At 41.6% G+C, this 15,842-nt stretch overlaps 1 long non-coding RNA gene across 1 annotated transcript; it reads right to left on the reverse strand.

Annotated features, from left to right (window-relative positions):
- Nucleotides 1-1,127: 1,127 nt before the first annotated feature.
- Nucleotides 1,128-15,001, reverse strand: LOC147651639 (uncharacterized). The gene is made up of 5 exons (XR_015273790.1): nucleotides 14,846-15,001; nucleotides 11,069-11,181; nucleotides 9,200-9,419; nucleotides 3,034-3,152; nucleotides 1,128-1,551 (listed from the first exon to the last, which is right to left on the reverse strand). It is a non-coding gene; the product is annotated as an uncharacterized LOC147651639 (long non-coding RNA).
- Nucleotides 15,002-15,842: the final 841 nt, after the last annotated feature.

Genomic DNA, 15,842 nt, shown 5'->3' on the forward strand with positions numbered 1-15,842 from the left:
CATCTGGTGTTTAACAAAAAAAATCCCATTCTGAAGTGCTAAATGTGTTGAAACAAATGGTACTGTTCTACCATTATACAGTGCAACCTCTCCGCTAGGGGTCTAATTTCAAGGCTACCCTGACTGAACTACATTATTATTAGGGGCTTTGCAATTCACATCTTGCCACAGTACACAAAATACCTAATTATCAAAAGTAGCCTTTTAAAAGCTGGGTTGTGTTCCATGTAACTGGGACTGACTGTCACTGTCTTTGCATTTTATCTTTGGAGACATCTGGAAGGGCTAAGCCTGCACAGTGCTGAACATCCTGGCCTCGACCCAGCAGAACACTTCAGCATGCACATGTATGTGTATACACAGCCCCTGTACTCCAGCAAGACATGCTTTTAGGTTATGCATGTGCTAGAGTACCTTGCTGAAGGTATGGACTGGGTTCACCACATGGTTTGGAAGTTGCACAATGCTCCGTATTGTGTCTACTCCATCTTACACCCCATTATGTTCAGCTTGTGCTTGAATCTATCCTAGTGCTCATCTCTGGGAAAAGCTGATGCAGCCTTTTAAAAGGAAGATCTGAGAGAGATGATTGGTAGCAAAGAGTGGCAGCTTTGTTTTACAGGAGTATTTTCATGGTGTTTAACGTGAAAAAAAGAGCAAAGGGTGATGACTCTGCCCAGCCTCACCATCCCTCTGACACCACTGCCATCCCCGTGCCTCTCTACCACTGCTCTGCTAGCTCTGCTTCCTGCAGAGATTCTCCACATAAGCAAACATAAAGGTTATTTTTGTAGGATCCTTGGGAATCCCACAAAGCTTCCATGGGAAGGATTAAGTGTTTGCAGGGGTCTGATGACCTCTACCTGACCTGAAACAGATTGCGATGTCAATTAGCATTTCAGCTTTCCCTGTTAGTAAGGATACACACAACCCAAGCTGGGCTCTTCCAACTGTGCTGTGTTTGTGCTGTGAGTCACGGTGGGCTGATTCTCCCCCGCTCCACAAATCTGCAAATTTGTGTCCCAGCAAAACAAGTATAAAATGGTACTACTCTGCTTTTTCACCTAATTTTCCCTCGCTCTGCAAGCATGGGCAGAAAGGAAACATACTAGTAGGAAAGTACTATGCATTTGACAATACCAACATTATTTTAATAAGGTGAAAAGAGTCCTCACTATCAAAAGCATGGAGAATTGCTATAGGCATTTATGAACTAAAACATGTGAGTCTCAAAGCCTGACAAAGAGCCAATACCTTCAGCTGTGGAGAAGAAGGAAGTCAGCAAAGGCGAGCACGCAGGCGTATTTATAAAGAGCAAGGGATGCACATGCTGAGCCAAGCAAAGACGGGGCAACATGAAGAGGCTCAAGGTCATTCAGCACAGGAAAGTGGCAGCCCAGAAAATGCCTTTGACTCACAGCAGGGCTGGAGGAGGAGAAGGTATCTGTTGTGCTGTGGCTTGAGCCAAGCTGAAGTAATTTCCAGTTGTTTCAAATGAGATTTCTGCCATGAGGTCTCAGCTTATCTCCATGTCAAGTTTATGTACAGTTACTGAAAAAATAAAAAAGGTAAAAAAAACCCAAATGTGACACCACTCAGTGAAAGACAGCATTAAGCAATCAGTTGCCAAAGACCTAATCTCATTAACTTCTAAGATTTCAGCCATCAGTGTGTAGCTGGCAGCTATGGGAGAGCTGAGTACAATGAAACATATTTTAAACATTATTTTTTTCAGGCCATCTTCCTGATCTTTTATACTTGTTTGTTCTGTAGTTTCTTAGAAGTTACAACTGCTGAAGGAAGTAGAGAAAATCCAGAAAAAAAAAAAAAATAACCTGCTCTCCTATGCAGCTTCACGCCGCTGGGTCAGTGATTAACAAAGACAAGGTCCTGCTGCAGGGAAGCTAAATGGAGTTCATTATGGACATGAAAGTTAGCAGGGCCAAAAAGGTGAGACCATAGGAAAGAGGATGAAATAAGAGCCTAACAAGTGTGGATTTTACTTCCTCGGTGCAATAAGGACAGCTTTTAACCACCAACTACTCTAAAAGAAAATCTATCTAGACAATGGTTTCTTTAAGATAGGTGTTCTCCTACAATACTACAATAATATTGTTCTGCATATACTCAAGAAAATTAAAACTAAAATGTATTGCTTAAAAAATTTCATGTTGTTCTGCAATGAGAAATCTTTCATTTGCAGATTGAAAATCTGGGTTTGTCCTTTTTCCTGGAAAATTTAGGAAAATGGAAGTATTTAGGTGGAATGGAATGATGACATTAAACCTGGATAGGGACATCTACCTGAAACCCTCACAAATCTTTGAGTTTGTCAGCCATGCTCATTGCTTGCGTGCTTTGGAATTGTCAGTGCTTCCTGGCAGCAGCAAACTGTCTGGAGAAGGAAACTACAGACAGGCTGCTCCTGTGACACTGACAGAGCTTGGAACTACACACTGGGATATGAGTGGATTTTCTTGGCCCTGAAGACTGCAAGCAATAGCCTGTGTCTCATTCACAGGCAATTTCTCACCACACACTGCAGTGCTGGATACCTGGGCAACACTAAAAGGATCAGTTCTCACAGGGTGTCATATTTTGTCCCCAGAACTGGCAGTGAGTAATCTCTCTTTCAGTATTTCTGCTTTAGGACCTTTCCACTTTGATTTTACACTGGCACTAACCCCATCGTCATTAGAGAACCCAAATTTTCTGCTACACCTGCCAATGTCCTGTATGACCACAGAGTCCAGACAGCTTTACCACAACCCTCCCACAGAGATGCTTGAGTAGGTGGCAGTCAAGTGGTGACATGAGGCACTGGCTGCTGTACAAGTTGCTTACAAGTGGGACTCACCTACAGACTGCATATGTGATGGTAAGGCAAGAAAATCAAGTACATCTCAAAATAAGTTATCTGATTAATCTCAAAAAAATCAGGCCAAAAGGAGTTATGAAAAGTAACAAATGAAAATTTCTATGAACCTGCAGTTCTCAATAGGTCAAAGGCTCTTGAAGAGTGTAGGCAAATACCTTGAACAGAACATGTATCCAGTAACTTCACAGTGTAACTAAAAGTTTCAGGGAAACCAGAGTTTCAGAGAAACGTGATTGGAGATTCTTGGTTCCAGGATTGTCTGACACCTAGAAAACTGCAAAGAAAAAGAAAAGTAGATAAACAGCTCATGAATAGTAATATATTGCTTAGTCCCTCCAAGTAACCATGTCAAGGATCTCTGCAGAAATTAGCTCTGCCAATAATTTCACCTGTATAGCAACAACTTCTTTATTTCTTTTGTTCTTAATGTTTTAGTGTGATATAAATTACTCTTTTGAATTATTAATCATAATCCCACTTTTGCAGGGAGTGTAATTCAGACCTTTTATGAGATGTTTAGGAGATGATCTGCTGTCTAAGCAGCCCTTAGAATAGGCAGGAAAAATCAGATGTAAGAGTAAATTAATGTGGCATTAACTTGCTTCCAACAGCTTGTTAATGGAAACAAATTCAATAAGCATCACATCCAAGAAGGGAAAAACTGTCCCCATTTGTACTGTTGTGAAAAGCAAATCTCAAAATAAAGCAAGAGGATGGACACAAAGAGCTACTTATCATGAGCCTCCCTAAACAACTGCAGTCTCAGCAGAGAAGACAGGGATGAAATAATGCACATCTGAGTAAATTAGGCAAGAACAAAGAGGTGCCAATGGGGAAAAAATGTAAACTTTTAGTAATCATTAAGAATTTTGATTAAACTTCCTAGGACTTCAGAGCCACGCTGGGGCTGGTACACTAGTGCTCTGTGACTTAAAATTCTTAAGTATTTGGGTGAATATCTGTTTTGTAATAGCCAAAAAAACCCCAACTAAATCCAAATAATACTGAAATAATGACAAAATAACTACCATATTGGCTCATGGTGATAATAATTTTAAGAATATTGCTAAACCATGTAAGTTCTTGAAAATATCATACTTTTAACTTTGCTCCCCACTGTTACATGCTCTGTCAGACTTGAAGAGAAAATGAAGAACCTTATTTTGCTCAGATAATAACAGTTATAAAAATAGATTAACTGTCAGTATCATGAATTAATATCACACTAGAACAGAGGCTCAAATAATAGGTTTAGGCCATAAGCGAAGGAGCAAGAACACAAAGCTTATGCTTTGACCTGGGAAAGGATACCTACATCACTACTGCAGAAAAATGCTTACCTAAAATGAAATTTGTATTTAATAATTCTGTGTGCTTTAAAAACCTGTGTTTTGTTTTGTTCTATGTGGAGACAGTTTTTGATATTAAACCATTACGCACTAGCTACAAAAGCGGAGGCTCAAGATAAAAACCTAAAAATCTACAGCTTTTAGTTCGTGCTTTCAAGTTTTTTTTTCTTTCCCCTCCATTTTTTTTCTTTTTTTTTTTTAAGAACCTCTGAAAGTCTAAATGGTAACATGTTTCAAGTAGCTGCTCCTTCCCTGGAGTTGAACAAAATTGAAAAGATCAAAGTTAGTGCAATCTTGTTCAAAGGTGAAGAGGTGAAATCTTATGTGTGCTGGAGGATCAGAGCAAAGAGAAATGTACAATGCTTAGTGTGCGACACCTGAAGCCCACTTTCATCAAGGTACCTCATTTTCATCTGAATTCAGAATGTATCTCATTTAATGGTAAAATAAGGAACAGCATAGGATTATCTTGGTTACAAAGAAGAGAAGCCCTTGCTCAATGCTAAAAAGTAAACATCACTAATAGGTGAAAATGGTCATTTTTTTTTTTAGAATTATGAAGTCAATTTTATATTCCTTCTTTAAGTAACATTTATAGAATTGAGAGAGACTAAGCCATTACACCCGCGATGTTTCGAGAATCGTAACACTGTTGATAATTTCTGTTGAGTTTCTTGAAAAAATACTGTTTTGAAGAGGACTGCAGAGAGGGACATCTAAAAAGGGTATGTTTTTTTCCATGAATCTTCATGTGACTGATGTGCCCTGACATAATGTATCACAATGAAATACAGCTGCCAAAAAAGAACTTCAAATTAAGCCCTTTTCTAGAGAAAGAAAGAAAAAAAAAAGTGATAAGAAAATAGGTACCTTTTCAGCAAAAGCTTTTAAAGCTTTAAAAGCACAGCAAGTAAAAAAGTTCTCTCAATTTTGTCTAAGTAACTAGAAGCTAAATGGGGGGGAAAGGGTATGGAAAATAACACTCCAGCCTCTGTGAGAATTGGAGACATACTGAACACAAGACACAGTTACACAGGAAGAAAAGATTATTTTAATATCCTTGTCCTACCTTGTCATTTTCAAACACATGGAAGATCCACTTACAATTTATTGGGAAATGTGTTACATTATGCTAATAATGGTAGTCTAAGAATATTTTAGCATAAACATGGACTTAGACATGGCAAAGTGGCCACATTCAGAAGCTGAACTGAGTCACATTTCAATTGTTTCTTTTTAACTATGTACAGTTTCTTTTGTGTTTTTTCTATAATTCCTAAATTCCTAAAAGCAATTTTCTGCCCAAAAGCAATGAGCATTATGTATATATTGTCTATTACAGGTCAAACCTTGACCTGAAAATCAGGTCTTCTCAGGAGTCCTATGAAAGTCTCATATGCAGCCATGATAGGAGCCATCCCACAGAGCCAAAAGCCCCTTTGTCAAGGATTCACCCAGCACATTCACACCTAAATTCCCACTTCTGTTCCCTTAGAACCTCAACCCTCACAGAAAATCTGCTAAAAAAAATGCTGTCTTCCAGTGGTAGCCACAGGAAATGAAGTGCTGAAAGCAGAGTATGTTGCAGAAGGTGAGGCTTGCAGACTGGGCATGAACTGAGGTTCAGGGATAGGAAAGGAGACAAAGGTGACAAGGCACACAAAGGGAATTTAAGAAAACCCATGCAGGCTACCTCCAGCATTATATATGTGCATGATTAGACTGGATGCAGCTGAACCTGTCACCAAACTACTGCCTTATACTAGGTGGGAACTCATGTCATCCAAACTTCAATACCTGCCAGATTAGAACATTTCTAATGGTTCTCCTCTTGGCTGCATAAACTCCGCCTCCATCTATCACAAAATATAATCTAAAACACACATAAGCAGGGCCCTTTTTGGGGTTGACACAACATACTGGTTCACATGTGTTAGCACGGGGCTGAGAGTAGAGAAATTAAGCTTTCATCATTTCTTTTCTCTGTTTCAGGCTATCATTTCTTCTTTCATGTTTGGGTTGCAGGAAGAATTGGTCTATTGTCCTCCATCCATTGTCAGACTCCTGCAATTAATCTAAGGAGATAACTGAAAGTGCTGCAGGTAGACTAAATCTCTTGATGTCAGGGAACCTCTACATGTTTATATTGACATAAAATACATATCACATTCAGCATGCAGTGGCTGACTTGCAAACAGGTGTATCTATGCTTGAATTTGCTCTTGTATTTTGGTAGCATGTAGACAGCTCTATTTGCTGCTTTGAAACAGTTGAGCTGGGATTTCAGATTTCTGAAGTGCTCCACAGAACTGACTTCAGGTATTTCTTTAACCAAGAATTTCTGCGGTGTTCAGAGGCTTCCAGCAAATGTCCAAAGCTCCCCTACACCTACACACCAGTCGTGAACATTGTGTTGCCAGCACAAAGATGGGTGTTAGTCACTGAAGACCATGCTGTCAGTGCTGTGTTCTGAGGCACAGCCTCTGCTTCCTATACCACTGTGCCACTCATCTGCACAGCGGAAAACATGTGGCCACTCGCTACTCTGGTACTCACAACAGTCTCACAAGGAGGGGTAATAGATCAGGTGCATCAGACTGTTATTGTTCCTGTCTGTATTTGTATTTGTTATGGACTATAAACCCTGATGATCCCATGAAAGGTTGTGACCATGAATCCCAATTGGCTGAGCAGTGCTATTTCATGGAGGGACAAGTCCGGCAGTAATGAATTCAGTCAACATAATGATTTCGGTTTCACTGCACTGCTCTGCTTCCTGGGAATCTGCAGAAGATGAGTGACTGTGTCACAATCATAAATTCACACACACACAATGCTGAAACTTCTTATAGAGCTTTAAGTCCCTGTGAAATGTCAGACTAATAAATATGATGATCGTATTTGCTATTTGGCAAAAGTATTAATTAACCTGGAAAAGTTAATAAAAATATATTCCCCAAAATTATGCAGCAGAAAAAATATTTTTTCTTATTCATGGTTATATGAATGCAAAATGCCATGAGTTCTTCATCTTTAATACCTAAGGGATTTTTAAGCATATTGCTTCCATAAAACTTGGTTCATCAGTACAGTACACAGCCCAGATATGCATATTTAATTACTCTGAAAGTAATTTACTTGTACAGATGGTGGTATTAGAAGGTCTTACTTCCATTTAAATTACTTCTATTTGAAAAATAATGTTATTTTGCTATGAATCTTGAGTGAAGAATTCACTCTTATTACAGATGAATAATACTTGACAGTTGTAATTAATCTGTGACTAATCTAATACTGCCCAGATAAACATTTTCTCTCCAGTTTTACAAATCAAAGCATCCTCTTTCCAGAAGGCTGATCTAGTTAATACTAGATCCAAACCTGCAGGCTGGGGAGGGATCCCAGTCTGCTCTTGGGGCACATGAATAAAAAGCCATAGAAAAGTTTTTTGAACATCCCTGAGACTTTCCAAGGCAGAGGTGCTACAAAATTGTTTGCATCTTTCTGTAAGATTAAGCAGGGATTAAAGCAAAAGGCTACACTTCAGGAAAACACCTATTAGGCATAAGGTTTCAGAAAAATGGTGACTCAATATGCATGTGTGGACTTAGGAAGAAGCTTTAATGGGCAAGGGACCAAAATATTCTGGGCAGTGAGCCCTCCCAGCAGTGCAGGTAGCCGGGCTGTGGGGGCTGCCCACCCCTTGCCATTACCGTCCCCCCCTGCAGCACCCCAATAACAGCAATTGCCAGGAGCAGGCACGTAGCAGAGGCAGGGAAAGCTAGCAGCATTCTGCATTACCTCTTACATGCTTCCTGGGAAAACATGTCTGCTTCTTCAAGTGAGATTGTTTTCTTGTACAGCGCTGTAAAAGGTCTTCATGTGTTTGTCAGGCTTCCTTCAGTGAACCCCCATGTTTATTTAAGCAGTGGCTCTCTCAAAGGGGGCTGATGTGGTTGCTATGGTAAGCATTCATGTTTTATTGAAGACTAAATGGCCAGAACCCATATAAAGGGCTCCCAAGTGGCCCTAAAATGTGCTCTGCCTTCCCTTTCTGCCACCTCTCTTCAGGACAAAACAATTTTTTGACAGCTGATCTGATTTTGCAGGTTTATCCAGAATTGGCATATTTGTCCCTTCTATCTATGTAACTTTAACATTGTGCTCTGGATTTAATGCAGCAAACCCTGTGGACCTGCTTCAGAAAGCTGGAAAGCTCCTGAAATTCCCAGAAAGTTTTGGGGGAACTGGAGATAATGGGTGAGCTGAGCCACAGTTAGACTGAGAGAACCATGTGTTTTTGTCAGTCTAAAATTAGGAGGGAGGATGAAAGGAAGGAAGAACAAGAAATGTCAGAGTCTTGACCAGTGATGCTGTACAACCCAAGCTGGACTACACAGCCTGGAGTGCAGAGGTTTCTCCCAGGCAGAGCAACCAGGGTGCCAGAGGACAGAAAAGGAACAGGACACATCACTCCATGAATAAATCTGCTCCTGCTATAGCAAAGGGGTTCTGTGTCTGACATTTAACTTGCAGACTGCTTTTCTTTTTAATCATCCTAATTAGGAAAAAGTTTTACCTCCTTTGACTTTCATATATTTACACAGAATTTCCAATAGCTTATTTTTCCCGGGAAATCTAAGCACATTCGCTGTCACTGAGTTTAAAAAGCATCAAGGTCGCATCTTTTCAATTTTGAATTTCTGTTTTTTCAAACTGTCTGTGGCTGCTGCATCTCCAAGCAGATACCCAGCGCTCACATTATCCTCCCTACTGCTTCAGACTCCAGCTGCCAGGGCTGCACCAAGCTGTGCTCACAGACTTGCACCCTTGCATTCCTGTGCAAGAAACGTTTGGAGCAGAGAAATGCTCCCGGGCTTCTCATCCCCAACTCTTCAACAATGCTTTGCTCCAAGGGATTTCTCACCAAGTGTTCTCTCTTCAAGGGAATGGGATCCCTACTTATCCTCACCTCTTCCTAGTCAGAGTGACCCCACAGACTCCCCAATGTGACTGCCATCCCACTCCTCTGGCCACACTGGCTGTAACCCTTCAAAGACCCATGTGCAGAAGCCAGAGGCTCAGCAGCGCATCCAGGTGTGCCTGGCTAGCAGGTGGTGCTGAACAGGCTGGGGAGGGCAAGGATAGCCTGTGTCTGTAGCTGGAGGGGACACAGGTTGCAAGTAATAGTCCTGTAGAAATACAGGAATAAGAGAGGTGAGTCAGGAATTTGGAGATGATGGGGAGTAAATAGATGCAAACTGTAGGATGGCTGTGGGTGAGCTGATCTCAATTACAGTATTTCTCAGTTTAAGTATGCCATTTTAAAGCATGGAATTTCAAGGCTCCAGTTTGTATTTTATGACACAGAGCCAAAAGCCCAAAACAGAAGAAGCATCTTAACAGTTCTGTTCCTTATTTTCATACAAATTCACACACTTGGAGTCATACGCGTATAAAGTCAGCCTTAAACACAAGATCCATGGTAAGTTTTTCAACAAAATAATCCTTTAGACACTGATAAATCAAGCAACAATGACACTGGGATATCATAGCATCACTAAAAATGTCACCACAGTTAACAAGCCTGCTTGCTTCAACAAAAAATATTGGTGAATAATCATCCGTCAGTTAGCAACGCTAAAAAAAAACATGCCTGGTGTTCCTTGCCTAAAAATGATGGGAGTGGAAACATTGTTTTCTTGCCAGGTTATTTTCATTTCAGGAAGAGAAATAACCAGGGGAAACAAGGAGAGAAGAATAAATAACAAGAAGCAGTATGAGGGGAAGAAATCCTTCATAATTATGCTGTTGCCTCTGCCTTTCTCACTATCAGATTCCTCTCCTGTACCATACTGTGCCAAGCCACTCACACGCCGGGCATCCTCCAGATGAATCAACACAGTGGCACACGCCTTTGAGCATACATCAGAGGCACAGAGGAGGTGTTTGATACTGTATTTATGAACAAATAGGAGACAAGAGCTTGGTAGGGTTTTGGTTTTTTTTTTTTTTTTGGAGGAGGAGTAAAGAAAATAAGATTGTATGCCAGCCTGGGAGGAAAAACATCTCATTATCTTTTTAGAATTCATATTAACCACAGACTCTGTTCTGCTTCATCCTCTAAGTGGTAAATTAAAACAGCACACATGCAATCTGTAGATTTGCTCCTTTACCCATCACTGGGAAAATATAATATGAAGGACTGTCTGCACTAATGCAGGCTCCTGCTGGATCATCCTTGTGCTGCTGCTGCACACCGGGGCAGAGGGGCTGAATGGGGCACTGTGTACTGCCCGCAGCACACGGCGAGCCCCGGCTGACACCAGGCAGCACAACCAAGCACCATCAGCCCAGACAAGCACAGACCTGCTCCCTAATATGGGAAAAACTCCATTTTGGGCAATCTCACCATAGTAATTTCTTATTTTACTTTGCAAAGCAAAACCAACTGATTGTGTCCACAAGCCACCGGGTATGACTACAAACTGTAACCTTCCAGTTGCCTGGCAACTTCCCTGAAAACAACCCACAAAGACTTTACTTTTGTTCAAAAGCATTGGTGATGAAATACAGAACGTTTTTCCAAACTATGTTGATGAAACCTTAACAGCTCTTAAGATAATTTTTCTCACCAATAAACGTCCACTCGAGGTGACAGAAAAAGGACTTCTAGAGCCCAGTACCACAGACTGACAAAGAGAAAGGCTCAAGGTCTAGGCCCAAGAACAGAATTCATCTACTGCATGTTCAGCCTCTTCTCACAAAAGTTATCAGCACAAATGCCTTCTACAATTGTGAAAAGAGGATATCAGGCCAAAAACTTGATTGTGACCCTTACCTTTTAGGAAGCAGAAGTAATCCCCATTCATAGGCAGGGCCTTGCACACAGGTTGCTTCTGTCTGCAAAGTCTCCCCTTTAAACACTTTTTTTCTTATTTTATTTTTCCTTCTCTAAAACAGAAAAACCAGATATGGCAACCATTAATCAAGCAAATAGTAAACTTAATATCAGTGAAGGGAGAAGACAGAAGCTGAGGAGAGGCAGACAAGACACTCCAGCACATCTTCAGTGGAATAAATGAGACTTTTCTGCAACTGAACTCTAGCTCACACAAGATTCTCACAAAGAACAAAACTTGTCATATTTCAATTATTCCACTGGTAAAAGAGTTTGATCAACAGGTCATCAGGCACATAAAATATTAATATTTGCACATATGTTGTCATGTGTTTCAGTGACAGAAGTTTTTATGCTAAGACGGGTGTGTGGGAGAGCTCCAGAGGTGGAATGAACACCTCCAGCTTACCCTTTGTGGCTCTTGTTTCCCAGCCTACACCCTTGCAGCAACTGAGAGCTTGAAACAGAACCAGAGACTCCCACTCTGAGTGTAAAGAGTGAAATGCAAACACTTTCCTAGGCCAGACTCTGAAGAACATGACTAATAGACACTTTCCTTACACAAAAACCTTTCCCAGTGCCCCAAATACATATTTCCCAAGTAAAGGCTGACATTAGACTTCAGGGGTTGGCTGTGTGTTTAAGGAGATTTAAGGCCTGGGTGGACTTAAACATGGACCATGAAAAAAAATTGACTTCCCACATCAGATCACCAGCTGAGTGGGACACGTCCTTTAGAAAAACACAAAGTTTTGATAGGAATTCCACCTGTCTCAAAAGGAGTCCTTTCCAGTGCCTAACTACCTTCACTCTCAAAAATGTGTGATGTACTCAAGTTGTAGTTTTCCTGAATTTGATCTCAGTTGTTTGGGGGGTTTATATGCATTTTTGCTTCATCCTCAGCTATGTTACAAGTCTTCAAGTAGTGGGCATCTTCACTATATCTAGGTATTTATGCATCCAGTTCCTTGCTGTTAGTTTATCATACTTATCATGCTTTTTACTGTGGATTCAAGTATGCTCTATCTAGCCTCATCAGAGGAAAAAAAGGCACTTTTGGGGGCAGGGGGCAGAGGCAACAGAGTGGGGCTGGTGCATGGGCTTAGTCAAAAAACTCTAACACGTCAGTGAAATGAAAATGAATCCTTAGATAAAAGATGTTTTCCCCCTTGAGTTTCTCGAATGAGTAAAAATGCGTACAGCAAGAGCAGGATGCAGATTTCAGGAGGAGTAAATGGCTGTGTGGTTCAGGGAATGGATGTGTGTGGGTATGTGTGCAGGGGGAGCACCTGGGGCTGGATTTGCCTTGTCTGTGTATACATGGACTTTTTGGATGTCATAGTACTATGGGAAAAATGCACAAGCCCTAAACAAACTCTGAAAGCTTAAAATGCAGTAAATTATGGGGTTTGTAAAAACAGAAAATAATCGGTAATGGTAACTAAGACTGATTTTATATTTGAATTGAGTGCTCTACCCCAAAACAAGTTTTCACTAAAAGAAATCACCTTATGTTTACTAGATTATTTATTGCACCTTTATCTATATTACAGATGCCCGTATAAAAAATGAGCTATTATTTTTAGGTCTTATAAATGTATAAATTAAATCATGAATCGCACATGGGTCTGTATGCAGCATGTCTCTGTGACACTCACCATTTTTCTTGTACAAAATGTCTGTAAAATGCCTAGCCTGAGACTGCTTTTGCTGGCTAAAAAATAATCAGTTGCAGAAAGCTCAAACTTCTGTCAGCTGTATGAAATGAGAAGGCAGAAGGCTATGCCCCTCTAGTATTTTGATTACATGGATCAGGGAAACAAATTTCAAGAATTAACGGTGCAAATTTTTAAATATGCCAGAGCATGGTAATTCTAAGCACTGTTACAAGTTACAGCAAGGGAAAGGTGTTGCTTTCAGATTTGGAAATGCCTACTACAGTCTAACCTCTTTGTCAACATGTTTGCAGTTTTGCAACATCCATTTCTAAGTGAATTACCTTATGAAGGAAACCAAAAGGCAGAAAACTAAAGAAATAGGGGTCAAATTCCTTCTGTGAGATCTACCTTGTAAAATTATCCAGAATGTAATAATACCATGTTATTGACTTAAGCACAGTTCCCTGTGACATGCTGCAGCTGACCTGTAATTTTTATCCTACATGTTGCCAGCACTATTAAAATGACACTTGTGAATGTAAATTAAGCTCACAAAGGGGACAGATTGTATGATTCTGGTTTCTCTCAGATGCCTGTAGGCTATCACAGGTTCCATATGTGAAGTAATTATGTTCACTGAAGGAAAGAATAAATGCTGTCAAATTGTGTACTGAGAGAGAAAGCAGCTATTATATTGCAGTAGTCACTGGAGCATTGCCTTAGAAAGTGAAAAGATGTATAAGAAAATAATAAAAAAGAAAAACTGGAGCAGAGCTATATTAAATATAACCTTTAAATGAGTATCTGCTTTTGAATACATATTACACAAAGCTAATATTTCACAAATAAAAGCATTTTACCTTTTTAATCACATTTTCTTTCTCACATCTAGAGGGCACAGGGCAGAATGTTTATTGGAGGGGTAAAGGACGGGTGGATCATCTTTCAGCTTTCTGTGTTTCCTCAGGAAGAAAAGCCCTCCAAGACCCAGAGACGGTAACCCCACCTCCTTCCCCACCACAAACCTCCTGCTATGGGAGCTGTGCAGTGGCCAGCCTTGCTCCCCAGCAGGCAGACGTGTCCCACCTCCACCTTTCCCACCCTGTCCATCTCTTATGGCCAGCTCCAAACCTCCCCCTGCCACAGGCCCCGAGCGAGCGAGGGCACTAAGTGTAGGAGCACTTCTGCAGACACCCAGCTCTGCAGCACCAAACCTGCACAGCCTGCAGCAGCCTTGGAGAAAACGAGGCAGATTCTACCATGGAAGCCAACAAAGCTGCAAAAAGGAAAGGCAACACTTCTGTCACCCCCACAGCTGCAGTGTGGTCCTGCTCTCCTGCGCCTGGGGAATGTCAGCCTGCATTTAGACTAGTGAGGTCATCAGTGAACCAGCACAAGAGGGGAGTGGATACTAAGCTGGGAAAATAGCCTTTTAAAGCTTTTCACTTAGAGGGAACCAAGGACACCAGAAGCAGGGAGAACTAAGTGCTTGTGTGGGTTTGGATTTTCATACAGAAATGAAACAAGGAAAGAAAGGAAGTTAGGATGCTCTGAAAACAAAACACGAACAGAAAGGCACATTTTCTTACAAGGGTGTAACTGTGAATGTAGAGGTTATGAAGGGGCCCAGAACACTGGAGAACAGAAGGCCGAATGCTCCCCTATGTTTTTACTGTTTACTAGAATAGCATCACAAAATTTGGCACTCTGGAGCTTCCCATGGCTATGGAAAGGGGATATTTCTGCAGTGTCCCACTAGTGCTAGTTCTGGATCTCTGCAGCCTCAAGCATAATGGGTTGCAAAAAGTAACCAAGGGCAAATAACTCCCCAGCACAGCTGCCCTCCCCGTGCCCAGCCCGTGCTGTTGCTACCTGCATGCCTGTGGCTAGCCTGGCTGCCCTAACAGCAGCACGTGCTGGGGCCAGAACTGGCTGCTGTGCAGTGCTGGGAGGAGCAGAGCTGGAGATGGCACAGCACAGGTATTAGCAACTCGAGCACTGAACAACCTGTGTGGCCCAGACAGTGGCCTGTCTGTGGCTGAGCTTTGTCTGTGCTCACCTGATCCTCAAAAGCTGGCATGTCCAGGAGATCAAACCTTTCAGACTACTCTCTGATGTGAAGGCAGTTCCTGGGGAAGCAAGGCACCCACTGGAGCAGAGGAGATGCCCAGAAACTCTCAAGTCCTCCTCCCTCTCCAAAAGCCACGATCAGCTCCTGGACAACATTGTAAGAAAGCAGTCACTCTAGGTCTACGGGTCCTTTTCCAAGCAGGTGATTTCCCTGATGCCACCATCAGGTAATTTGGGTAACTAACTTGTATCCAAGGACCTGTCCTGATTCTGGACAAACATTTTACAGGCACAGTGGTGATCTGCCTTGATCAACAGCTGTCCCTGGAATCCCTGGTCATGGTTGCACTATCATTCAAATCCTCATGTTCATGTGAGCAGTAGCAAGACATTAGGTAACACATGGGTTTGCCTCATCAAAGCCACAGCTTTCAGCAAACCATTCTGTTTGTACAACATCACATTTCTGCTTCTGGGAAATTAGAAACTGTGGCACTTTTTTTTTGAGGTTTCTTAGGGTAAAAAATCTGACACTCAGCTTTTGCAGTCTCTCCATGGAAGCCATTTCACAAACTGCATATTGGATTCAGTAGGGTTGTTCAGCACAGAGAAATACTCTGAACTGAACATTGTGCAATTGTCCTTTGTGGTTTCTGGGCACACATCTCCATTTCTGAAGGGGAGGGCCACCAGGCCGCCCCACACACTGCCACCATCAGACACAGCACAGTGCACATGTCTTTACCTAAACTCTCTCTATATGTTAAGGTATGAGGCTTGCATCTAAATGGCCCATCAGGAACAGGGCCTGGCACATCCTGTCCCTGCTCATCCTCTGCATGCCCAGGAACAGGGTAACAGCCTGCCCCAACCCTGCTCTATGTCCACCTTGACTGAAAGGGCTTCCAAATCACTTGGGTTTCTCTGCATCCAGTACTGTGAAAAAAGAAAACACGATCCCATCTCCTTATTTTGGTCATTGCTTT

This window comes from Cyanistes caeruleus, chromosome 9, assembly GCF_971803275.1.
Source record: "Cyanistes caeruleus chromosome 9, bCyaCae1.hap1.1, whole genome shotgun sequence".
NCBI lineage: Eukaryota > Metazoa > Chordata > Aves > Passeriformes > Paridae > Cyanistes > Cyanistes caeruleus.